This window comes from Haliaeetus leucocephalus, unplaced genomic scaffold (genome assembly GCF_000737465.1).
Source record: "Haliaeetus leucocephalus isolate CR32 unplaced genomic scaffold, Haliaeetus_leucocephalus-4.0 Scaffold228, whole genome shotgun sequence".
NCBI classification, from domain to species: Eukaryota; Metazoa; Chordata; class Aves; order Accipitriformes; family Accipitridae; genus Haliaeetus; species Haliaeetus leucocephalus.
Genome location: NW_010972664.1, coordinates 319,071 through 346,053, shown reverse-complemented (window position 1 = coordinate 346,053; position 26,983 = coordinate 319,071). Strand labels below are relative to the sequence as shown.

The following is a 26,983-nucleotide window of genomic DNA, read 5'->3' as shown; positions in this document are numbered from 1 at the left end:
AATTTTGCATGTAACAATGAAGAAATTATTTGATAAACACAATTTTAAAAAGAACCTGTTGAAAGAAACTGTGAGTCTAAAGTCATTTTGTTGTAGATAAACTCAGGGATACAAATATATTATTTTTGATTTAAATCTTAAAATGTAAGAGGGAGAATATGTAAACAATTACCTTCAATGTTTTTTAATGTCTATATTTTTGAATGAACAAAACATTTTTAATTTTGAAACAGTTGTGCATAATATTTAAGTCAGTATTTTGGAAATATGTGCTGTAAGGGTGTCAATAGGCATTTAGATAAAGGGATATGGTGGGAATATCTCAATTTTCAAAACACTTTAACAAGACTCCACATGAAGAAATATTAAAGAAACTACGTTGCCACAAAACAGGTGGATAGGTCCCTTAATGGGGACTGATAAAGCTGGTTTATGTACAGAAAGCAAAGGAGAGAGCTTAATTCTCACTTTTCAGGGCAGAGTCTGTAATGGAGTCCCTCAAGGACTGGTGCTGGGATTGGTTTTTAGACAGCTTCTTCCACCATGATCTAAAGAAAGGAGGAATCAGTGAAATCTCCAAGTTTGCTGCTGATGTTAAGCTTTGGGTAATTGTCAGATGCACTAACGACAAGGAACTATAGAAGGACCTCTCATACCTGAGTTAATGGGTAAAAAAGGTGGAACATCACCTTCAGTGTAGATAAATGCAAGATCATCCATCTAGGGGAAAAAAAAAATATCTAAAATACAACTACATGATGCTAAAGGTGAGAGTGGCAATTATAACTCATGAAAACGGTCCTGGGAGAATTGTTAGCAGTTGTCTGAAATTTTCAATTCAGCACATGGTGGCAGCCAGGAGAGCAAAGAAAATATTGAGGACACCATTAGGAGGGTTAATGGCAACAATAAAGAGGACTTCATTAAAATTTACTAAAAACGTCACTTAAAACCCTTTGGGCACTCTCATCTTGAGTGTAGCTTCTGCTGAATGGGAAGTTTCCATTCTCTGTATCTGAAGAATACCAGAGCAGACTTAGGAAGGGTACAGAGGAGGGCAACTGAAGTTATTAGGTTTGGGAGTAACCAGGTTTCTGCATGCTTCCTAAGTGGCATCTCCTATTGGGAGACAGAGTATCCTATTGAGATTACCTGGATAGATGGGCCATCGGTCTGACAAAGTTGTTCATGTCCTGTGTTTTTTAAAAGCCTACTTTATATACATATATTGTGTTGCTTTATTTTCTACATACAAGCCCAGTAACGATCCCAAGTTTACATGTTTACTGAGCCTTCAACAGAATTTGGATTATCCTGGCTTGGTGAAGAATGAGCAACATGTTCACCTTGAAACTTTTGTATGGAAAGCTTGATACAACTGCTAAACATGTCAGAGCACTACATTTGCCTGTGATTCATGAGCCTGGTTCCAGTGATCTGGACCCTACTTAGCTCAGAAGTTGCGGCGTAGGATCCACAGGGGACATCACACACAGACCAATGTGATTAAGTGAAGCCCATTTACTACAACTTTTAGCACAGTTATATACCTTATGCACTTATGCATGCACCTTATACAATACTCTAATTGGTACAATACCCCATTTCACGCGGTGCTATCTTATCCTCTATTGGCTGCTCAAGCTTCTTCACGAGGTGTCCAGCAGTTACTTATTCTTCGGCATCCAGGAGTTGTTTGTCAGGCTCTTCTTATCTTCCTTTTTCCCAGCGTACAAGAACACAGCGTCCTTGTCCACTTCAGCACTTTGTAAACTTACGCTTCGTTCCCAGCTAAAGGCTGGATTGCTCACATGCCCTCGCCCAGCCAAGAAATCCTCAACAAGAAGTGATCTGCTTACGAAAAGGTGCTCAAAACTTCCTTTCCTGAATGTAACTTTCTTGAAATGAATGCCATCTCTGCAGTACAGTTGGATATGAACAAACACATTCACACCCAGTGACTCATCTTGACATACAGAGGTGCCATCACTCTTTTGTTGACACCCCTACTTCCAAACAGTAGCAAAGAATTAGAAAGGTTCAAGGATATCTCCCCGGTAAGATTAGTTACAAGCATTTACAGTATTTTTTATTGCTAAGCATGATGTTATATGGCATGGAATATCTCTCTGATGGATTTGTATCAGCTGACCTGGCTCTGTCCCTGCTTAATTTCTTACCAACCCCCATCCTCCTCACTGGGCGGGTCAGAATGGGAAAAAAAGAAAACCTTGGCACTGTGCAAGCACTGTTCAGCAATAGACAAAATATCAGTGAGTTAGAAACACTGTTTTAGCCACAAATGCAAAACACAGAACCGTACAGGTGGCTATGAAGAAAGTTAACTCCATCCCAGCTGGACCCAGTACAATAGGTAAAAAGTATATTACTTAACCTAATGATGTAATGTACTGAGTAAATAAGTAACAAGGAAGTAGATATGATAACCATTACATCTAATACAATGATATGAAGCATACACATTGGTGGCAGCTGGTGACATTGTGGGTACTAAATGACAAGAAAAAAAAAGGAAAAAAATTAAAAGAGAAAAGTGATTATTTTCAGTTAACACTACTTTGGTAGTAGGGAATTTTAACCTCCTAGGAGGGAAACTCTTAACTAACAGCTCAGTTCTGAAAAGTGTCACGAAGATACAAACCCCTGCATTAACAAATCTCATGGTCAGACCAATACTGTCATGCTAGATCTTTCTTTTATCATCTTAAGCACTAATACAAAACTACCTAAATCTATATAGGGAATCACAGAAGTTTATAGGCTGTAAATTATGAGCTACTTTGCAGTTAGGCTATTTATTCTGACCTTTTTACCTGTGGAGAGCTCCAATTCACCTCTTTCTGATATCTCTAGTGTTTCCTGGTCATCTTGCTTACAGTTAGCCTAACCTAATGCTGTGCTGGCACAAGATACCTGCTGTGTACTTAATGTGGCGCTTATATGTGCTAAGCTACTATTAATCTACTTTCTACTTCTATTTTACAGTGTTTTGTATAAGATAACAAAGAGTGTGGAATAACAATGATAATGTCTGAAGAATATCCGCTGTATAAAAATGGTTGCATGATAGAATTTTCTACTTTCTCCTACACTAAAGTCTACTAGGCCTGCAGGTAAAAGTGGTGGCCCAGACCCATATCATGGTTGATGTAAGTCCAGACATGTTGTTATTTTCAGAATATTAGATCTGATCTGGTCTGAAAAATGAAATTACTTCCTTTGGAGATAACTTCCCTATATGTCTTACTCTGAATAAGTTCTAAATCAGTTCTATGATGTGCAACAAAAGGCAATATAGAGAAAATAACCAAACATTACCAAATATCAGTAACTTCTGAAAAGCAGATGGTTGAAGTGCTTCAGATACTCTTTATTTGCAAAATATATTAATTTTAATAAGTATGTCTGCTTCTTAATTTGTAGACCCTGTCAGACTTGATAGAGATGTTTTGTGAAAATATGACTGTTATTTAAAATTATTTCATCTTCATAAAGCTCTGAAATTTTTACAATGTATTTTTTAAGACCCTCTACTGAAAAAGACTAGTTTCTGAAGTTTGTTCCCTATGCCACTTTTCCTTTTTATTTGCCTCTAAGCTTCCTTTTTCTGTCCTTTTTTCCTTTTTGTACTCTGCCATAGTGGACAGTAGGCAAGATGTGGGAAAGGGAAAATCAAATAACCAAAATAATCCTTTCCTAAATCTAAATATATAAATTTGTTTTCACATTTTACAAAGAATAACAGCCTATTCTTGTATTCACAGTCTGTTTGTGAATTCATTTTAAATAATGTTTTTTCCCAAAGAAACAGGTAAGAGTAAATACTCTTAATAAAGACAGTAGAAGGTTGCATGATTTTAAAATCTAAAAATGCCCAAGACTACAGAAGTTAAAAATTATGTGAAAGAAAGAAAGAAAGAAAGGAAGAGAAAAAGGCATACAACTCCCTGGATGGAATTTCTTCTCCAGGAGATCTCTCATTTCTGTAGTCTCAGCTCTGTATCTCCTGAACGAAGCAGGAGAGTACAGTTCCTTCAAATGGTTATTTAGACAAATTAACTTTGACTTAGACATTAGGGCTTAAATTAACACAATACAGTTCACAGTATTCAGAAGAAAACAATTATTAATCACACTTGCTCTGATCCTGAATTTCTTTAACAAGCAGAATACTCATTCATCTTCAAAGAAGTTTTTGTAAGTCCATATGCTCTCCTTTTGAAATCTGTGAATCTTAGTATTGTGGATGAAGGAAGAATCTATTCAGTTTCTGTTCTCTACAAGAATCCAGAAATTTGGTCTAAATAAAGCTTTCCATGACTGTGTGTGGAGTTATATTTTTAACAATTCTGAAAGGAATTTTACTAGTATAGGTTACAACATGTCTAGAGTTTCAGCTGGATAAAGAAACCACGTCACAGTAGTTTGAAGAGATGAATGCTACGAAGGGGCACCAAGTCTACCTAATCCTCCTTCTAGTAAATCTATACAAGAACAGAAAAAAGGTCTTACTTGCTTTATGGAATAAGGTATATAATAGAATATAAAATATTCTGACTTTTTGTATTAATGGAAATGTAGTCTCTAATTTTGGAGACAAAAAAGCTGAAACACATCAACTGTATTTCACATGCTAAAAAACCTTCACATATTAGCTCATAATATCCAACAAAAAGACTTTATATTTTGTATTAATTGGCACACTGCTACCAAAGAGAAGATTAGCGTACTGTATATGCAACTTATGACGTTATGTAATGTTCAAATATTGTATTTTCCCTGAGAACAAAACCAGATTCTGCTGAACTACTGTTCAGTAAGGAAAAGCAGGTTTGTTAGGTCTTGCTCACAGTTTTGGGCAGTAACTGGCTTATAACTAGTTGCATTTAACTTCACTTTCCATGCTATCATTAGACGTTATGAGGCTTAGCAAGGGCTTACAGTCTGTCTCTTTGCATAATATGATAACACACAAGACAGTTTCAGCCTCTGAAGACAAATGAACTCAAACAGAAGGTCACATAATCCTAGTAGGATTCAGGAAAATGGAGTGCAGAAAACAGATTAAAAAATATAATATTAACTCCAGTCTTGTAAATATGTCATTGTAATAGAGCGCAGCCAAATATTTCCTCTTCTTGTCTGGATGCATCAGAGTAGGAATCTGAGGAAATACATGTGGTCTTAATATTGCTAACACTTCATGTTCACTTTTATTAATGTAAAATCTACATGCCTCAAGCTATTGTAATCACCAAGCTCAAAATCTGTTATCTGGGAAGTCATTGGCTAAAATGTTGATTTCACCATCAAGTCCATATTAAAAACAAACAACCACAACCTTACAACAAAGCACTCAAACAAAAAACAGAGGGGGTTAGTTAGAAATCTTTCAGACAGGCCCTTATGTGCTACTGAGAGACCGGCACAGGTGATGATAGCTTTAGGTAGTAGAGATAAGTATCTGCAACCAGAAGCATTCTTACTTTAGCACAGCTGGTGAAGACCAAAAAGCACTTTCATTGCTTTCTGTTAACATGGTGGTAACAGCAGTGGGCATATGAGCATAGTGGAGATAGATGCTAATAGTTAATGGCATTATTATAGCTGCAGTTCCTGTGATTGGGAACTTCTGTTTGTTGTGCTGTTTGAAAAGCCTTTTGGAAATAACCTTTATTTGGGATGGGGGTTGGAGGGAGTAGGAAACTGAGGAAAACAACTGCTACAAGCTACTCAGCCTGGGACAGAGTGGAGAACAGGAAGCCAGGTGGAAGAAATGCTTCTCTGGGAGGGCTGAGCCACAAGAGACAATGCCACATTGCTGCTCCTTTAGATGAGCATTTCTCATTTAGAATTCCTTCCCAAGTCTGTGACTTTCAGCACTCTTTCTTTCATCAAGGGGCCATGGGAGTTATTGTTCCATCTAAAAATAAAAAGCAGGGCTATTACAAACTCTGAATTTAGGGTTTTATTCCCGTTACTGCACCCAAGGAAGAATCATATCCCCTCTCTTATTAAACCAAAACTAGAAGTTGCAAGAAATTGCTGTACTATTTGAAAGCTTCCGCTCATGTGGCAAATTGTTTCTCTAGAGCCCCTTTCTTGCCTAGAAAGGCATTTTTTTAATTCTACTGCACAGTCTTCTGAGAGAAAATAAGATCATTTCAGCTTATTTAGTAGAGTAGAGAAAACAGACTGGATTTTTTTTTTTCTTCTTTTGGGTTTTTTGTTGCTGTGTTTTTTTACAAAGTATAAACTACTTGAATTTTTCTCCATTCCCCTTTATGCATGTCACATCAGGCAGGAATTTGACTAAGTCACTGTCTGTCATTATGAGCAGAGCGAATGTGTAATGCTAAGACCACAGTTTTAGTGATCTTAGGGTTTGTTTTGTTTAACTCATTGACTCTATTTTTAGTTACCTGGTTTGTTCACCTCCTTCCTTAGGAAATAACCAGCTTCCATCAGCTGTGAGAAGAACATCTATTTATTAAAGTGGATTTAAATGAATCTAGGCTAAAGTAATTTTTAAGTTATCTTCTGTACCGCCAGATCTTCTTGATATAAGCCCTTAATTTGAAGTATTCATAACTTAAACTTAGAAGATGTAAAATTTCAAGTTACCTTTAGATGATTAACCACAACTACAAAAAAATTACTCAATGAACACAGAATGAAAAACGAGAACTTTCTGACCCTGAGTGCATACTGGAGTGAGAGAGCAGAGAAGGCTACAGGTCCCTTTTTTTTCCTGAAAAATCCCTATGCCATCCATTGTGGGATAGGACTCACTTCTGTAAATGAGTAACTTCTTAACAGTTGTACTGTTGGGTAGTAAAACAGTTCACTAAGGTCGTGTGGGAATATTTTTATATACATGCGTAACATACAAATAAATAAATAATTAAAATTGTATATATTTAAAAGAACAACAACAAAAAAGTATATATTAAATGTATTCTTTAAGACTTCCTTCAAATATATCTTTTACTTAGGAATCCAGTATCTACTCAAACATTACCCACTATTAATTAGGGCTGCAGAGACATACCTCTCTTTTTTGAGCATATACATGCCATTTCTAATAAATTAAGAACAGTTATCTGTCTACAGATGTGCACATTCTACCTTCAGTATAATTTTTCAGCAAAGACTTCAGCATTTAATCACAGTTGCTGTGAGCAGAGAAGTGCATGGTCATGGCAGTGACACTATATGCCTACATAGATCTGATTGCTGAAGCAGAGCCTAAGACCTTAATTTAGAAGAGCACATAAGCTCACACCTATCTGCAAACATGTCCTTAAGCCACACTGACATTGAAAGGAAAAATTTGACCTTGGACATCACAACAGACACAGCATGTTGCAAGATAGCACCTCACTCAAGATCTCTTGACATTACCATAATAAAAGCAAACAACACTGATTTCAGACAATGGGTAGCAATTGCTTAGCTACAATCTAACTTTCTTTTTCAGTATGTAATTTGCTCCGCAAAAAACAAATGTGGGAAAATAAAAGGAAGTGCATCTTCAAGATATTGACTGATCTGGTACCGAATGTTTGTTCTGGATATTTTTTTCAGGTTATACAACACATAGAGTGTATGGGCAGTCCTGAATACAAATTATAATAATTTTAATGAGAAATATGCAAATGAAAAAAATAGATCTCTGAAAAAAAAAGGACTAAACAATTTACCAGTAAAACCAGCTAAAACAGGGAAAAGAAAAATCAAGGGAAAGTTGTTCAGGTCTTAAAAGAAGAAATTGCACAGTTCAGAGCTTGCACTGAAAGAGATATCATTATCTATAGAAGGAAGAGAAATGCTAGACAAAGGTGACTGAATAGCCTTACATGAAAAAACACGCAATGTTGCATGAGTAAAATCTACCCAGTTACTTAAGATTGATTTTGATATCGTCAGCTAAAGGAAAGAAGGCAATCAATAGCAAGAAATAGATGCAGATGTAATGAAAAGGTCATGTAGGCTTCATGTTATACATTTTCTCTTTTAAAATGTTTCAAGTAAAGGAAATGAATAATGCACAGGAACAAAGCCTGTCACCAAATATTAATAAGTAAGTTGCATAGTTAGCCTTAACTTAGCCAATGACTAGAAGAGCACTGAGGCATTTTACTGTACAACTGTGGAGCAAATTTAATAAAAACATGCAAGATATATGCCATGTCTCTTGGAAAATGTGCTCTTGTAGTTCTGTATGATATGTTGGAAAGCCAATTTTTTGAGTCATCAGCAGTACACAGAGATGAACAATTTTTGCACTCTGTTAAAATTGTACTGATTTATGTTTTTAAGCTTACATGAGGAAATAGGCATTTCTGTTTAGACTTTTGAAAGCTTGTAAATGATAATGTATGACTTTATTATGGATTTGTCACATAAGAAACAAAAAGGATATATCCTATAGCTCAAACTTTTACTACAAAACACAAAACTTACAGTCTTTCTACTGTTCTTCCAAATTCCTTAGTCCAGATGGGGTTCATCTGAAAGGGGTGAGGGAGCTAGTGGTGATATACTAGACATTATTGGTTCAGCTCTGTGTGCCTGCTTGGAGAGGCAGCTAGGGTCACCCCCTGAAAAACTTAAACACTGTAGGTGATGCTCTTATGCATGTTCTCAGTAAAGAGTGGATGAGTAGGAGGTCCTACAATGAGTAGGATGGTGCAAGCAGGTGTGCCTCCTCACCTGTTTTTTTAAATGAAGATATTTCTGCAGCCTTTGAAAACCAGGAGGAAAATATACTTTTCCCATAGGCAGATAATATTTGCCTATGGAAATTTAGAATTTGGATTAAAATAAGAGACTGTCTAAAGCACAGCCAACTGCACTACCATGTGTTAGTGGCTTTATAGGACAAAAAAAAGAATAAAAATCAACCCATACATAAAACTCCTTCTCTTTATGACTTTTACAATTCACTTTACTGACCTAAAGCCATAATGATGGCACACTTAGCTCTAAAACTTCATGAAAAGTGTAGATTCAGATGCTGACAGACAGCTGAAGAGAACAGAAATTAATTAAGTTGTGTAGGATGCAAATGAGGAAGGAAGACTTGGCTAACAGTCGGTTGTACTCCACTCATCCTTTGATGGGCTAGAATTGCCTTGGATCTCAAACAGCACACTATGGCTATATTAATCTAACAGCATAGCCTGCTTTCAAACTTCACACAGGGCCTAACATATGTCATATTTACACTTAAAAGATTGAGCTCTTCTGAACACTGAGCCCTATGCTTGAACTGTGTTCCTCTCAAAATACCAGATGAGAATTCAGGACCAGAAACTTTATGCAGAATGGAAAAGAAAAGCTGAAGATACTATAAACAGTGCAATTTTACAGGAAGCTTCTTGTTATTCAAGACACAGTATTCAGTGAATTCAGAGTCAAAAAGGTACAGCATGACCATTCCGACAAGTTTAAGGAAGTCACTTCACAGATCCATACTCGATGGATATCTATGCCCATGATTCAGACAAGCTACTTTTGATTTGGGTGGTTCAGTAACCATATACATTAATTCTAACAACTCATAGATCTTAAGGACACTGACTATTCAGTCAGTGCATATGTGGACACATATTTTTCCAGACAGTCTGCAAACTGTAAACTTTCATTAAGGAAACTGGAATTGATTGAAAGTTGACAGCTGCATGAACTTTTGCCTTCTGAGATGATCATTTTTGGACTCTATGCAGATTTTATTTCCTGTAATATAAAATTATATCCCTTATCTCTTCCAAAAGCCAATTGTATCTGGACTGCATAAAAAGAAGCATGGCCAGCAGGTGGAAGGAAGTGATTCTCCTCTCCTCTCCTCTCTGTCCTCTCCTCAGATCCCACCTGGGGTACTGCATCGGGCTCTGGGGTCCCCAACACAAGAAAGACATGGACCTGTTGGAGTGGGTCCAGAGGGGGGCCACAAAAATGATCAGAGAGGTGGAACACCTCTCCTAGTAAGAAAGGCTGAGAGAGTTGGGGTTGCTCAGCCTGGAGAAGCGAAGGCTCTGGGGAGACCTTATTGCAGCCTTTCAATATATAAAGGGGGCTTATAAGAAAGATGGGGACAGACTTTTTAGCAGGGCCTGTAGTGATAGGACAATGAGCAACTGTTTTAAAATAAGCTGGCCCTTGTTCTGGAAAAGAGGACTACTTACTAGTCACTCTTTAGCTCTTGTGAGCTTTCTTCTGCACATTAGTGTAACTCCAAAAGAGGATTTAACATTTCTGGCAAACTAAAGCATTTTTATTTTTCAATTTCAGAGTCTTTCCCAGGTTAAAAAATCACGCTCCTTGCTTGATTTGCCACCCCTTGGGAAAAACATATTAGGTATCAGGAGGAAGCCAATTTGTTTATTGTTGAATCTAATTCTTTTCACATTATTCCTATTTTAACTAGGACAAATAAAACACAGTTTTCTTCTTCCAGGATTAGAAAACAAGATTTTTGATTCTCACTGATAAGGTTTTATACTACTGTGTGCATCACTAGGATTTCTGCATTGTGTTACAGTAGTTACACTGACCATCTCTTCTGTTTAACTTTCATAGTGATGCGTTACTGTGCAGTGAATTACAAATTTTAAACAGACACTTGACTGTAGTGTGTACGTTGTACTCACTGAACAGCATTTCAGTAGTGATGATTTTGGAACCTGCCTGACACCAGTCAATTTTCAGACACCTTAAGATGTAGCTTTCTAAAAGCCCTCTTTTATAAGGAGTTGTTAACCTACACGGAATTTAGGGCCCTGGTATGTCAAAGGAGCTTTTCCAAGAACTTCTGAAAGTTTCTGAACATTTCTTTTCATTATCATGTATATTAAAAATTAATAGAGTTTTCCCAGAAAAATACACACCAGAAAGCTTCAAATGTTTTCCTCAAATTTTCTGTATGCAAATTTTGCTTTCTAATTTTCTATTATTTCTTATTCATACCCCAGTTACTTCAATCCAGTTAATAATTACACAGTTACTTGGTGATGTTATGCTTTTGTCTTTAATACCAATTCAAAATTAGAAATTTTATCAAATGTTATCTATATCCAATCAATCCATTTATTTTTCATAGTACTTTATGTATACTGTGATGATTATAATTTAAGTAGACATGAACTTTTAAAAAATCTTTAATAAATAGAAAATTAGGAACATAAAACTAAATGTTAATGAAAAATTATCCCTTATTTCATTTTGTAAATCTAATATTCTCCAAGTAATTATTAATTGTTTTAATCTAACTTTTCTTGTCTCTTTTACACCTTTCTTGTCATAGTTTTTCATTCTATAACATAAGCAGCGCCCAAAGATAGTATGTAATAGAATATTAAGTTGTCATTCAATGTAAGTGGGAAACAGCTTATTTTTAGTTGTACCAAGACCATGTATGACATCCTTCTATTACTCACAAGGGTTAAGTGCAGATTTAGGTAAAGCCCATATGAACTGCATTCCAGACATATTTCTCTGAGTCACACAACCTTTTATGCTTTCTACGTGCTTTCTGGGTTCTCTAAAGGAGATTTTTTTTTCACCAGGCTGAGATGAAAATTGTGCTACTTGCACTGGCTCAGCTATGCCAGACATGACTGAAGAGGGGTCAGAGAGCATCAATCCTTCACTCCATACCACTGAACTGTTCACAGAACACAGCACATGGACTCCTCATACTGCCTACCGACATCAAACTATCCAGGCAGATGATCCAGGGGATTCTGGTGCTGATGAACAGATACATAGGTTAAGTAGCATGAATAAAGGAGACAAATTCAGGATCTATATTCAGGATCAGTTCAGTAGACTATATAGGGAACCAGAGTCTGGCAGCCCTGCAAGCACCCTGAATCATTCATTGCTCCCTTGAACTTAGACATCGAGTGACAAAACTAATTATAGAGTGTGTCCTCCATCCACACTAAAGGAGCACTTTAGCTTTTGGTTGTTAAATACAGTGCTTTTGGAGAGAGTCGGTCTTTCCTACTTTGTGGAGTCAATATGAAATTCTAGCTAAATGAAAAGTTGAGGAAAAACCAACATTGTTGAATTTTTTGTCTCTGTTGATCTCTTTCAGACTTGGCTTTTTGCCTGATCGTTTCTTGGTGCCCAGTGAGAAACATCAAGGAGGCTGATGCACCAGCTTTCACTCTCTGCAAACTAAGAAGGAAACAAAAAAAGACCAATCTCATGGCACAAAAAGTGATAGTGAAGGCAAAAGGTTCCAAATGCCGTTACCTGCTGTCAGAAATGGATCTTTAAAAGCAGATAAAAGCTGATCATGTCCCTAAAGTAAAATAAACCGAAGGATGACAGGAAAAGATATTTATAACAAATGAAAGGAAAGTGCTTTGCTTTGGAATCAGGCCATAAGGGAAAGTGCAGCTAAGGATAATTCATTTTACAATCTTCCCCAGGCTGTATTAGTTGTCTTGCAGTTTTGGAGAATAATAGAACTAAAATGTTCTTTCCTGGAGCTGTGGGTTCAGCTTCATTAAGTCTTTTTTTGTATACTGGCATTTAGATAGCAAGGAGATATGTCCCTTTTATCACACAAAATGGACAGATATAGATAATTGGGTTACCTGTTCTAATATGTGGAAGTATCAGCTAAGCTTAGGGGTGTAATGCATTTGTTTCTTTAGGAATAGTCCACTGCTTTTTTTAGGAATTATGTCAACTAACTCTTATAAATTTAGTTAGTCATAGCTGGAAATTGTTGCTAATAATCCTGATCCAAAGCCCACTCGAACGGGGAGACTCTCACTTACATCACCATTGCTGACATCACTGATGTCAGCTGGTTGTGAAGCAAGCACCGGGAGATCACAGAATGGTGATTATATTTAAAAAAAATATATTAAAAATCATACTTGCATTTGAATCTTTTGCCTTACATATTTATAGAGGTTAATAAAAATCTAAATTCACTGTGAATATCCCAGATTTTAGTGGTATGTTAAATCTACATCCAAACACAACTTCTTAAATACATACTTAATTAAGAAAACATGTTTAAAAGTAATTTTCTTTCTAACAAACTGTAATGCATATTGTTCAGTTACTGTATTCATAAAAGTGTCAGCTTATTTTTGAACTTCTGTCAATATTTAAAAAGAAGCTAAGCCACACTAAAAATCTCTACATTATTTTGACTAATCAGTGCACTGGGTTTTTTTTGAAACCAGTGAAGTTTAGTCCTATGTTTTAAAAAGTGTTTAGGTGGGATGAGCTGGTGATCAACTTGAGAATAGTTTTAAAATATCTTCCATGCTCATGAATACTAAACAAATTAGTTGTTGAGGGAACCATATTACTACAACATTTGGAAAATCATCAAAAGAAAATTAAACTCAATTCATAATTTTAGCTTTGACTCAGTAAAGCGTGGAAACACATGCTTAAAGCTAAGTGTGTTCTATCATACTTTCCTTAATCCTGTCTGTAACATGCAGCCAACATGAATGAGTAAATTAAAATAGAGAATATGCTAGAAAAGGGGCGCTGCAGCATAAGATTTCAAGTATGAGTTTACATCTCTTGAGAAGATGAGCAGGGGGAAGTGAAATCTGTCAGGAAAACTAAGGTACTAGGAAACAGTGATATGATAATGCCAGACTTAAAGATCCATCTGAAAATGAAGATCATATGTGATGTGTTTGTTTATTTTTTTCTTAATGTAAAACAGATGGCATCTGGATGGACAAGAAACACAAGTTTATGTCACAGTCAGAAACACCATCTATCTTACTACTGGCATAGACCTGGTAAAGTCAAGTCAGTATCTAAGTGAAGAACAATGGGAGTAAAAAATCCTCCCTCTGCGGAATTTCTGTTGATCCAGGGAGACTATACAAAGGTAAAAATGACGTTAGAGCTTGAAAGATATATTTGTAAGGGAAGATGTGACAATAAAAAGAGCAAAAAAGTAAATATTAGTCCTTTATTAGAAATTTCAGCTATATTCATGTGGCTAAAGTGAATATTAACAAGAGTGGCTCAGGGTCTCAGCCTGAAATATGGGGGAAAAAAACAGGTTAGAGAGTAGTTTGAATTAATTAGATGTTTTCAGCTAACTGGATCTGAGGAACTTTTTTGTAAGGTACTTAAAAAAACCCAAAACACCTCTCTAAAGGGATCTTAAAATACAAATGCAGAAGGACTACCATGTAATATATATACAAAAAGAAAGGAAGAACTGGCTGAAAACCACAAACCTATCAGTGCAGGTTCAATACCCAGGTCAAACATCCAAAATACAATGGAAAAAAATACTCCAACTAGTTGTAAGCATCCTAAATGAAAGAGACATGTTAGGAAAACAGAGAAGTTAGAACATGGACATTTCAAGAACAATTCACACAGAAAAATCTAATTTTTTTTTTTTTTTTTTTCCTAGGAGGGCAGAGGTTGTAGATTGGGTCAGTCAGATGTTTTGACTTAAGTAGACTTCTGATTCTTTTCTGTATGAAAATTTCTCATAATAAAATTTTGCAAGGTGGATGCAAAGCTTTTGAAAATTCATTCTCAGAAGTCTGCCATCAGTGGTCTGGTAACTGGAAGAATGCTTGTGAAATGGATTCATAAGGATTACTTTTAAGCAGAAACAACTGCTTAACAACATTATTTCTATGTAAACATAGTTGTATATACACAGTTAAAAGATATACATTTTATTCTCTTGCTTCTTTCTGATTAGATTCAAATAAGAATATTTTTGCTATTTATCTGAGCTAGTGTCTACTGTGCTTTGTCCAGTGACTAAAAGATCTCAAAAAGCTGAATATTTTATTCTAAACAGATTAATGGCAAGTCCTCATTAAATGCTTTATCTCAGGGTTGAAAGTTCATGAGACAGTGAATAAAACTCATGAGACAGTGAATGAGACTTGAGGCAAATGAACTCATCTTTACTGACACTGTAGTGTTTATAGATTACCAGAGACAAATTGACTCCACGTTTATTTTGCAGTGATTTCTGATCTTGCATAGAAATGTTTTACAGATTTCTGTCAAAAAAACCCACAACCCAACAACAACAAAAGGGGTTTCATTATTCATATTCAAACCCTAACTTGAAAGTTTCAATCCTACACACGTATGTTTTGCTGGCAGTACAGTTCTAGGCACTGCTTTTCAAATAAACCTCTTCCAAGTGTACTAAGACTTATCTCGGTGAAGGATTAATGTGGCCAGCGGAGGGCAGTGCTGCTCTTTACCAATCTCATTTTTTCCCTCCTCTATTTGGAAGGAAAAAAAAATAGCAAGCGTAACAAACCTGGGTTTCAGGGTGCAACTCTGAAAAGAACACCTTTGATGCTGTTCCTAGTATTGCACCAGCAGCTTAGAATAGGGAAAATGCACAGAAACGTTCCCACAGTAAGCTATGTTCTGGATGTAGTTAATTAACCAGTGGGTAGGCAGCTATGCATTACATATGTATGCTTTCTGCGGATGCTTCAAAAATTTACAGTTTTTCCCTGTTTATGACTATATTGAGTCTATGCAACGTTGATAGAAATAATAGATCTCAGTTTGAGCTACACAAAAATGGAAGAATTTACCAATAAAGTATGTATCTGAGAGTGACAGCCTTGATTTCATGCTGCAGACCACTGTTGTTGCTGTTTTGTTGTTATTGTTACAGTTACGAAATTTTAGAAAACTGTTGCAAACAAACTTTGTTTCTGAGAGAATTTGCAGTTACCAGAAATTGTTCCACTTATGCTTTAAGCATTACATTTTAGTCTCTGAGTAATTGCCAAAATTATTTGGTTCTTTCATTCACTTGGAAACATACGCTATGCAAGAACAATTCTGCTTCTTGATAAAATGATTGCTTCTTCAGAAAAAGATCAGGAAAAGCAATGCATTCCAGATGGCTGCATGAACTCCTTGAGTATGAATCTTTCAGTAACGCATGCGCCTATGTACCTGCAAGATTCACTTTCTATTCAAATCCTTGAAAACAAAGTAACATACCAACAAAAATTAATTCAGATTATTTTTGTTGAAATCTTTAAGAAAGATAAAAAAGGGAGTAAAAGCTAGTGTGCTTTTTTATTCAGAGAAATAGAGATTCTTTTTTTGCAGCATTAATTCTTACCTTCAGTACTGCACATTAAGATGAGACAAGCATTTCTTAAGTTCTGCTTTACACTACCTGTGTAAATACTGCTATTTTATCAGCTTCAAATATGTGAAGGGAGGTACAATGGATTATAATCACTCAGACTTTCCAGCACTGAAAAATAAAGATTCAAAATTTTTTCTTCATGGAAATCTTGTTTACAAAATCCAGAAATAGCCCCAAAGGCTTTCTAAGATGGTAACATCTCCAGCATGATGGAGATTTTATGCACAATTTAATGTAGTCTTCTCTACAGGGTTCTTAACAAAGTCCCACCAAACTCATCAACAGTGGCAGATGGGAAACAAGGTTGAGTATGACGAAGATTTCTACGTAGATCATTATTCCTGGGCACAACACAATGAGAGCTGTCCTGGGAAAAGAGTTATGGTCCTGAAACTCTGATTCAGTCACACAGGTTTCAAAAAAGGGTATTAATTACAAGAATAAGGATGACCTGTTTGTGAACTGATAGCCTTTATTATTTTGTTTGTTTATTTCAACTGCCAAATTTAATTGCTGCTTGAAAAATCATTCCTAGGGAGAAATTCTCAAATAAAGATAAGTGAATCCAGTTGTACTCTAACTACATCTATCTGTTTCTCATTTTCCACTCTCTCTTGCTCCTATCGCCATTTTTAAAAGACTTTGAATACTGAAACTGTAACTCCCTGTTGGATAACTGGAAGGTTCCCAGTAGATTTGTTGATTCTCTGTTGGCACCACCTGAGCTTATCACAGCTGCAGAGGCAAGACCTGATCTGATATTAAATTAGGACAAGTTTTGCATTATAACAATGAGGCTCAAAATTTAACTTGGTGAATCTCCCAGCACTTTTATATTGTCACCTGCCAGACTGCTCCTTCCATCCCCAGCTCAATTCTAATAAGATCACTATGTCTTCCGAATTCACTGATTTTTTAGCTCCACAACAAATTCCACTCTATTTTCCCATGTTTTATTTGCATTTTTTCATAATGTTGGACTGCAATCAGAAGCCATGAGGAGAAAGATAGACACTTTATAAAGATTTCAATTCCTTTTTCTTACTGCTAAGGGGTTTTAAGCTGACAGGTTGCAATTAATTAATAAATAAGAAAACTCAGCTCACTTCTCTTAACCTTTGAACAAGAAGCATGGAGAGCTAAATAGCAACAAATCACCTGTAAAATGTCCTTGATATCTCAGATGCTATTGGCATCATCAAAACCAACAAGCGCTTTGATTTGAAGCAAAATAAGAGGAAAAATAGCTGTCAGTTATAAACAGTATCTCTGTAATTCATGTATCTACTTGTGTCTTTTTCTTACTCTTCTATTGCTTCAGCCTTATTTTAAATTAGGGTTCAATTTTTCTTGCAATGAAGGCAAGTGGAATCTGCTGATATAGCTGGAGGTTCCACTAGCACATGTAAACTCTTCTAAAGTTTCATAGACACTTACCTCCCTATCTTCATCTCTTATGTGTATGTTGTGCTGTGCCTTGATTTTGCCTCAGAATTTTCTGTGACTTGAAAGTAGATGTGTTAATCTTTGTTGCTTATTGCTCTGTACACAGCTTCAGTATGAATGGCAGTGTACACTGTTAAAGATCTTGTTATGGGTGGAAGGGACCACACCTTATACATAGAGCCAAGAATTTATTGTTAGCCTAATAAAATCTTAACAGTCTAATGAAAAGGAAGCAGTTAATCCAGTTACAAAATACTAATGCTCATAGTTCAAACTAGTAAAGAAAAAACTAACTGACAACAATACCCTTCCAACAGTTGTACAGGAAGTCTTACTAGTTATCTATGCCTCTAATGTCTTATGCTCACCTTTCCTCTGGCTGCTAGGCTCAATGGTGACAGTTTTCTTAAAGCAGAGATGCAGGGTGACATCAGCATCCCAAATTCTTCTCAGGAGACTGATGCTGATGGTGGATTTTCTTTTCCCCATCTGCTTCTTTCACCCTGCTCCCAGAGAAGGAGTGAAAGCTTCCCCACAGCACCCCAATACCCCCGGGGGCCGTTTGTCCCCCAGGGACTGCCTGGGGCTGTTCAGCCCCTTCCCTGGGGGCACTCACAGAGCTGGAGCTCAGACAGTCTGGGCAATGGGCACTCGGCCACGGGGCACCTGGTAAACCCAGCTCAGCCCTGCTCAGGCCAAGGGCAGCCCAGCCCAGTCCTGCACGAGCAGGGCAGTGCAAATAATGCCCATAAGAAAAAGACATTACTGACAGTTCTAAGTGGGTTATGTGAGGTTGTCCTAAGGCTCATCTAGTAATGAATGTTGCCATTTTTTGTTTGTGCTACCTCTAAATATAATGTATCCTTTATGATAATACATTTAGGGGTTGTTAAAAAACCAATTTTTCAGTGGCTACAGTAAGAAAATGTTCTGTTCCAAACATAAATTATGTCTATTTTAATTACCGGAGTAGTGATTAGAATACCAACTCACTCTAATGTTTTCTAGAAACCAGATGAAAAACTGAAGAAACACCAGAGATACCTGATTTTATATTGGAAAGTTGATTTTTACTAAACTTAATATCTAAAATAGAATGAACCCCCCCCCCCCCTTTTTTTTTTCTTTTAAACCCACTGTAATTAGTTACCCTTTGCAAAGCAGCAGGAACAGCTTTTCTTCCACAATCAGGCTACTCCCATCAGTGGATCCAGAAGATGTACATATGGAAAATGATAGGTTATATTATCTTTTTTAAGAAAGTCTTTGGAAGAGAAGATTTAGCACCTACAGTCAGTAATGAATCTAAAAGAATAAATTAGCTCAGACTGGGAAAAAGGACATTACTTTGTGTTTCTCTTACTTAAGTGACACTATTTAACTTGGGAAAACTTTCTCTCCCTTTCCCCTTCCTTTCTTCTCCCCCCCAAAATCATCTCATGAGGGACTTCAAGTATTCACCCTCTCTGACTGGAAGATCACTCACTGGACTACCACTAACTATGTAAAAAATATTTACTTTGATCAGCCTGTGGCCATTGCAGGAAAAAAACCAATCTTTCGTCCATATAAATGCAAACAGGTGCAAACAGTAACGAACTCTCTGTGAACATGTGTACAGTAAAATTAATAGAAAGTTTTTAACAAGCATAGACATTGCTTTCTGAGAGAGTCTTCCAAATATAGACAAGAGATGGCAAAAATGGACTTGTCTTAAAAAGGCAAGTAATCAATCTATGAAGAAAGCATACATTGACATTGCCCATGGTAGCAGATGCTTGCAACTCCTGTTGCAGAAGTTCTGAGCAATCATCGACTAGCTGTTGCTCCAGTTTTCCTGGGTCAGATTTCCTGGGCCAATTATGATATCTTAGTTACAGAATACTGTATTTCAGTGCTACTTCTAAAATGGCTTTGTTTTTGAACAGGCTGAAGTGGTTATCTGGCATTCTTTTAGATACTTCCAAAGCATTTGAGGCTAACACATTATACATATGCCCTCCTATGTGGTCTATAGAAGAACAGAATGTCCTTCTGAATTCTCATTTGAATAGAGAAAGCATTGTAATAGCCAACAATCTCTTCAGCTGCTTTTGGAAGATTTCATTTCATTTTGTTTCATTTCAATCCATAGGCACAGAAAATGGAATTATGTAGGATGGAATACTTTTCCCACTACACTTTGGGAAGTATGGTACTTTAACTGAGGAACCACTGAAAGATAAAAACTGTTTGTCTATCACTGCAGTAAAAACAGGAACGTTATCTCAGGCACTCAGCAAGAATGTGGTAATGAGTAGGCTATCCTTTGTAAAGTACATTCTCTTATAGTCTCTACTCCAAAGATCATTAACAACGTAAAGTTCACATGAGGTGATAAAATTCACAACCAACTACCTACATTTTTCATGCAAAATAACACAGGATATGATATACCTTCTGAGATACATACTTGCGAACTATCTGAAAAGCCAAAGGCTGCCAGATTGGTGTCTTCACATTAATTACAAATTTGGCACAGTCTACCAGTTACAGAATTTCAGACATTTTTCCCCAGCTGCCCCACAAATTCCTTCTGGAAGTGTAATGACAGTGTAAATAGAAGTGGTGCACTAATTCTATAGAGTCTGCTGGGTCGCTTTGGCTATTGATTCTTTAGGGGCACCTTGTTAAGCAGAGCACTCAAACTAGCACACAAGTATTTGAATAGCCTGATGATCTCCAATGCCAGTTGCATCTACATTCATAGAAATTAGGTCTCATCAAGCTAATTTGCTATCTTTCTTTGCTAAGCTGTCTAGGTGGATGGATAATATTAGTAACATTGATGGATGACTCATGGAAGACAGGCTTTAGTGTTACTGAACAGAATGAGGAAAATTTAGGATTATACAGAATTAGTAAGGTTTATGTTAGACATGCACATATCTAAATGATGGATCTCAAAGACATTTTAAGCTAGCATTCTTGGCAATGTCCTGGTCTTTCAGGACTTTCCCATCCTTCCCTACTACTCTGCTAATGCCAGTCAGAGATAAGACTATGAAAAAGTACTCTTTACCAACAGTATAAAAGTGCACCAAAGACACACTCATATCTAGGATACAAGATTCAAACTCTCTGGGTATTGTGATGTCCACGAATCACTTTTTAAAAAAAAATCCTTTAATTTAAATTAAGGCTTCTGGACCATGACATGAATCTTGAGGAAAACAGACAAACAAAAATCTTATTTGGTGTCATCAAACTGCAGCTAACATTACATTTTTCCTCCATGATACTCCAGATAAACACAAGGGTATTGTATCAGGCATAAGAAATGCTAAACATTACAAAAATATGCAATAGTGAACAGAAAATAAGAAAGAATATTCTCTCCCTCTAGTACTGAAACTAAGTACGTGCAACGGGAATAAGCTATGTGATTTGATATGAATTCCAAAAAAGGTCAATCATATCTTCACATTTCAGTCAGGTTTTCAGTGTGACAAAACCCTGGATTTTGCACACAAGCTTTCCACTTAAATATTTTTAGTTTTTACCAAAGATTTTCACCATTTTTGTTTCCATTAAAATTCAAGATGATTTTCCCAGAGAAATATGATCCTCTTTTCTTTGACTAAAACTTTTTTTTTTCATTAGTCTCTTTTCCTGACTGAATGTTCTTGCTCTCTACATTACTTACACATTACATTGCATTAGGTTGTATTCAAAACAACTTGCGAACTCTGCGAGTTCTCTCTTTCCAGGATCTGGGCTATTAAAACACCTCATGACTGCCTAACTCTGCCTGTTCACTCAACTCCTGCTTTGGTTTTGGCCTAACACACAGCTCATGCTAAGACCTGATGTATGTCAGGTGCAGTGCCATCAGGTAAAAGCCAGAGCAACACATTGGCTGGACACAACGGACAGGAAGGGATAGAGGTCACTATGCAGCCATTATCACCAGCAGCTTGCTGTCTTCTGCAGATATCACCTTCTGCATTCTTGCATAGTAATTGCCTGGAATTTTCTTCAGAATCCACTAACTAATGGATACAGTATAGACCAAACTTGCAAGCGGAAAGGTATAAATAGATCATCTTACCCAAAAAGGTTTTGAAGCAGATCCAACAGCAGCTGGACTGCTGAGGCTTTCTTGCTTCCCAGAGTGATGCAGGGGAGGAAGAGGGAGAATGAGCACTCTCTCCATTGACTAGGGAACCATTTTGCTCATAGACATTTGAGTTAGGAGATAACTTGTAAGAGAATCCATGTATTAAAGAAATAATGAATTAGTAAATTCACGTATTAGGCTAGTCTGTACAAAGGGAATTGAGACACTGTTTGAGTTGTTTGGTTTTATTTTTGCTAATGAGTTCATAAAATAAAGCTTAATTTACAGAGTACATTGCCCTGTAAATTTGAGATATTCAAATGGACCATGAGAATAATGGTCTGTAAAATAGGACCTCACACTCCTCTGGTGCATAGATTGTATTGTGTTTAGAACAAATAATAATATTATGAATATTCACATTACCTTTATTATTAGTTATCATTAGTAGCCAGAGCCATGAGGTCAGTAAAGTTCTTAACGATTGCTGCATTCATAGACCAGGTGGAAAGGCAAGATAAGGAGCCCTTGGAACAGCTGCATCCAGGCTGGTATTGCACAGATTTGAGCAAAGGTTGGCCTATCATGTTATAAAAGTCTGAGATGGTTCCCAAGCAAACTGTTAAACATACTTATAATGCACTGTGCTCTGTACTGCCTGTAGAGTAAATAAATCTGTCCTTGGGCTAGCAGGATATTCCTTTTTTACTTTTCCTGTTCATTTACTCAGCCTTAAACCATGCAAACAAAGGCAACATTCCCTCTGCAGTCTTAGACTTTCCCCAGCAGTCCCTGCCTTTACTTCAGAAACTGGTTAATATTCAATGGGCTCATCTCCCCTGTCACGTTTGGGAAGGTCAGTTTTGAAGATTAACTCTCAAATGAGACCTTCTGAAAGTCATCAGCATTTCTGTTCCATAATGCTATGAGCTGTCCTGGAAAAGTCTGAGCAAATCACACCTCCTCCACCATTCACAATCTGTTTTCAGTCAAGACCAGCAGCTCAGAGTGAATTTGATGTTTTTAGGCTGGGCCTGAGATATGTATTATTTATAGATACCTTAGCCAAGACTTTCTAAAGTGGCCAAGTTTAAAAATAATGCTGCAGTTGTGTCCTATCCCCTGCCCAGTACACAAGTTACTAATGGGATTTCAGAAAAGAGCATGATCTCTCATCATGTCAATATTTGATCAGGCAATAAATGTGGCTTGCTCAGAAACTCAAGAATGGCAGAATTCTCAGTGGTTATGTTCTTTATGTTAAAATGATAGCAAACCATTTTAGTGTATACTGGTGATAGAACAGAAGCTATGCTGCTCTCTTAGACCCTACACATTCTTCATATAGAACATAATATGTGAGTATCTCAGAGAACCTTTGATTTAAGTCTTGTACCTATGAACAGGCATATTTCTCTCTTTCTAGCTTCCCCTATGATTCTGCAAGAGTTACCTGTTTCTGGGAATGGTTATTTTATTAATGTTAACGATGATCTATATTACTGTAGTTTTTTGCACCTTTAATTATGGGCCATGATCTCATTGTAGTAAAGACTGTGCAAATACAGAAAAAGAGCTCCCAGTCTATAAAAAGCTCGAGGCTAAGTATGAGACTGTCAATAATGACAGACATAGGAAAATGAAGAGAAAATGAGACATTTTGGTCCACTTAATGCATGTTGATGGGAACACACTAAGATCTTAATATTTCTATAATATTTCTAAACAGAGTTGCTTGCAGAGTTGAGTATCAAAGAATAAGGCTACAGAGGGTGTAGAAAGAAACAAACAGATATGAGGAATTGCTAGTCTAGTGAGTAAACATTATAGAGATTTTTCAAGGAAAAAAAAAAGCTGAAAAATATCTGAAGCCCAGAAAAATACTTAAAAATGCTGAGACATTTTTTTCTCCACAGTCCAGGATTATTCTCCATTTTCAGCAGTGAACTTAATAGAGATTAATAGCATAAACAAAGAACTCCCATGATACTAGAACTTAGTCTCCATGAGAAATGAAGCAGTGAGAATAACCCTTGAAGTGATGCATTATTTAAGCACTGACCTGTGCAATGGTAACCAGGAGTTTGACAAATGAAAAAAATAGTGTAGTTTTCTGGGTCACACTTTGCAGGGAGGAAATTCTGAAATACTGCTCTGTACAATAAGATTGTGGGACTAATAGTGATTTTTTCTGCATTTTCTCCTTAGTGATCTTTGCCTAATAAACAAATCTGAAATTACCATTCCTGCAGTTTCAGCTAGGAATCAGATCGTCTGGATGCTGTATTCTTGGATCAGTCCTCATAACTATATTTCTACATGTATGTACAATTGCACTTAAGCAATCCCATCCCATTCAACTTCACTTTCAACTGAGAGCACAGAAGGTTAATTAATCATGGAAGGTTAATTCTGCAAGGTATACTGGGCAGCTGAAATGCTTATTGGTCTTTAGTTTCCCTGGCTTAGCTTTTGCAAAAATATTCCAATCAAACCAATCCCACTCCCTTCTCAAAACAAAATGATATCTGGATCAAAATCACTTCTGCTTTGGAACCTTTTGGAACAGATTTTGTAGACTGGAAAAAAATTTGGTGCACTTGAGCTAACTACACAAAAAGCATACAGTATGGGAAGAATTCAGACAGTAGGGAGATAATTATGCTTATTGTGTTAGCAATTGTACTAAGATAAAGTACATTCAAGGTCAAAGAAATGAACAAACAGATTCAGAAAGTACCGACTTGAGGTCATTCATAATTTTTTCAGAGCTATTTCTTCAGAGCAGCACATAGCCTTATGGTAAGCAGAAACAGAAAAGGCAGTAAAACAGACATATACACACAGTGGGGAGGAAAGAAAGCATGTTTAGAGTGAGTTTGCAAAACATAATAGCCATGGAAAACAGTAATGGGGGGAAGAGAATAGGGAAAGGAAAAGACAAGGAAAACTTTTTCTGATAATAAGGAGACCTTGAGCATCTCTTGTTTCATTGCAACTAATGGCAGAAAGCTCACAAAAATTTCAGACCAGCAATTCCAGAACTATGGTACAAATATCACTAATGGTACAAGACCCCTCAAAATAATTTATGATTCCCCACCAGAGCCTGATTTTGCCATTGTGGCTACTAACATTGGCCAAAAATATCATGAAGTTGTACTTCAATGGTTTCTCATGTTAAAAAAAAAGTAGTTTAATTTATGTATGTGGACTGACACTATGAAAATATTCACGGAAGTATTAACTCATAGGTGTTTTGAAAGATGTGACAGAGGATTTACAATAGTGTCTGCACAGTTACATTTAATAAGCATATTCCATTCTACTTGCAGATTTCCCTCTACTTGAGAGGTAAATTTTTTCCTCTTACATTTAACAAAATCCCCATCCTTCCTTTTATTCTTATTGTAGTTTATTAAGACAGTGTTAGACTCAATAACGGAACATACCCGAAGAAATTACTGTTTTCTTATTTAAGCAGTTACCTCAGAGAATATCACCTTAATTTGGGAAATTGGCTTTTATACACTGTCGTCTTAGCTAGGTAACCCAGACCTGAAGATGTTAATGGTTTTAGTATCCAGTGAACTCTCCTTGGGCAAAGGGATATTTCCTCTAGTGATTTCAACAAAAACAGAAGCAGTATGTTCTGTACCAGTATCATAGAACAGTGTGCTGCTTTTGGCTGGGCTAGAGTTGATTTTCTTCATAGTAGCTTGTATGGGGCTATGTTTGTGCTGAAAACAGTGTTGATAACACAGGGATGTTTTTGTTATTGCTGAGCGGTGCTTACACAGAGTCAAGGCCACCTCTGTTTCTCACCCCACCCCACTAATGAGTAGGCTGGGGGTGCACAAGGAGTTGGGAGGGGACACAGCTGGGACAGCTGACCCCAACTGACCGAAGGGATATTCCAGACCATACAACGTCGTGCTCAGCATATAAAGCTCGGGGAAGAAGAAGGAAGGCAGGGACATTTGAAGTTACGGCGTTTGTCTTCCCAAGTAACCATTACGCGTGATGGAGCCCTGCTTTCCTGGAGATGGCTGAACAATGCCTGCCCATGGGAAGCAGTGAATTAATTCCTTGGTTTACTTTGTTTGTGCACGCAGCTTTTGCTTTACCTACTAAACTGTCTTTATCTCAACCCATGAGTTTTCTCACTTTTACCATTCCGATTCTCTCCCCCATTCTGATGCAGGGGGAGTGAGTGGGTGGCTGGGTGGGGCTGAGCTGCCAGCTGGGTTTAAACTATGACAGACAGGCTTTGAAATAAAATATATCATCCTAAGTTATTTTGGTGGGAGAACAAACTCTAGTATATTTGTACCATTAACATTCCATAAACTGTTAAAAATCAATTATTAGCTGTTTAAAGATCTAAATCATATTTTTGCCTGTCAGCCAATTCCAGAGAAAGGGGAAGATTAGTGGAGAGAAAGGGTTTTCTATTTGGTTGCCATGTAAATGATTAAATGATATCAAAACTAAATTGCTGAATTTAATTTTTTTTTTTTAAACTGTTTTTTTCTGACAACAGTATCAAAGATATGGTGGCACAAAGATATGAATTTCATCCTGTGGATGGCACTCCTGGACTGTCAGAGAACTAGTGACTTTTGAGAACTATGCCTTTAATGAAATTTTAAAGGAAAATTCAGATTTGTTTGTTCCATACCCACAGTATATTCAGAAGACAAGACTTGAATAGCCAAGATACTCTTAAAATGACTGCAAATGCTCTTTATTAGTGCAGGTAAGCAGTTTTTATAACCTCAACACCTAGTCAAACAGTCATAGGTAAGTTCAACAAATACAGTATTTCCTCTGATGAATGAGAAATTAGATCTGCTAGGAAAGCAGCAGAGAGATATTATTACAATTCAGAATGGTTTATTTTGTATGTGATTAAAGCAAAAGTCCTGGACCCAGCTCCTGTTCCAGAAGACAAAGTCAGTGCATTGTCCTATTGGAGGGTAATGGTTTGACCATGTCTCTTGATTTCTCTCTCTGGACATCCTGCGACAATTCTCTCAGTCTCTGGGGTTGGAGGATGATGATAAAACAAAGCCTTGGGGTTAATGTGCAGTGATGCATCTTTTACAATGGAGATGGGAGAGACAAGAAATACAAGAAAGAATACATGTGGGTGGCCCTATATTTGCCCTTTTGCCTAGCCTAGAATAAAATACCCTCTTCCTTGGGGGTGGCCAGGGACCCTAGCTCTCCTTGGATGCTGAAGAAGGAGCACT

General features: G+C 36.8%; 1 protein-coding gene across 1 annotated transcript in view; it reads right to left on the bottom strand.

Annotated features, from left to right (window-relative positions):
* TMPRSS15 (transmembrane protease, serine 15) overlaps positions 1–26,983 on the bottom strand; it is a 159,488-nt gene that overhangs the window by 69,567 nt on the left and 62,938 nt on the right. The gene's annotated exons all lie outside the window — the stretch shown is intronic.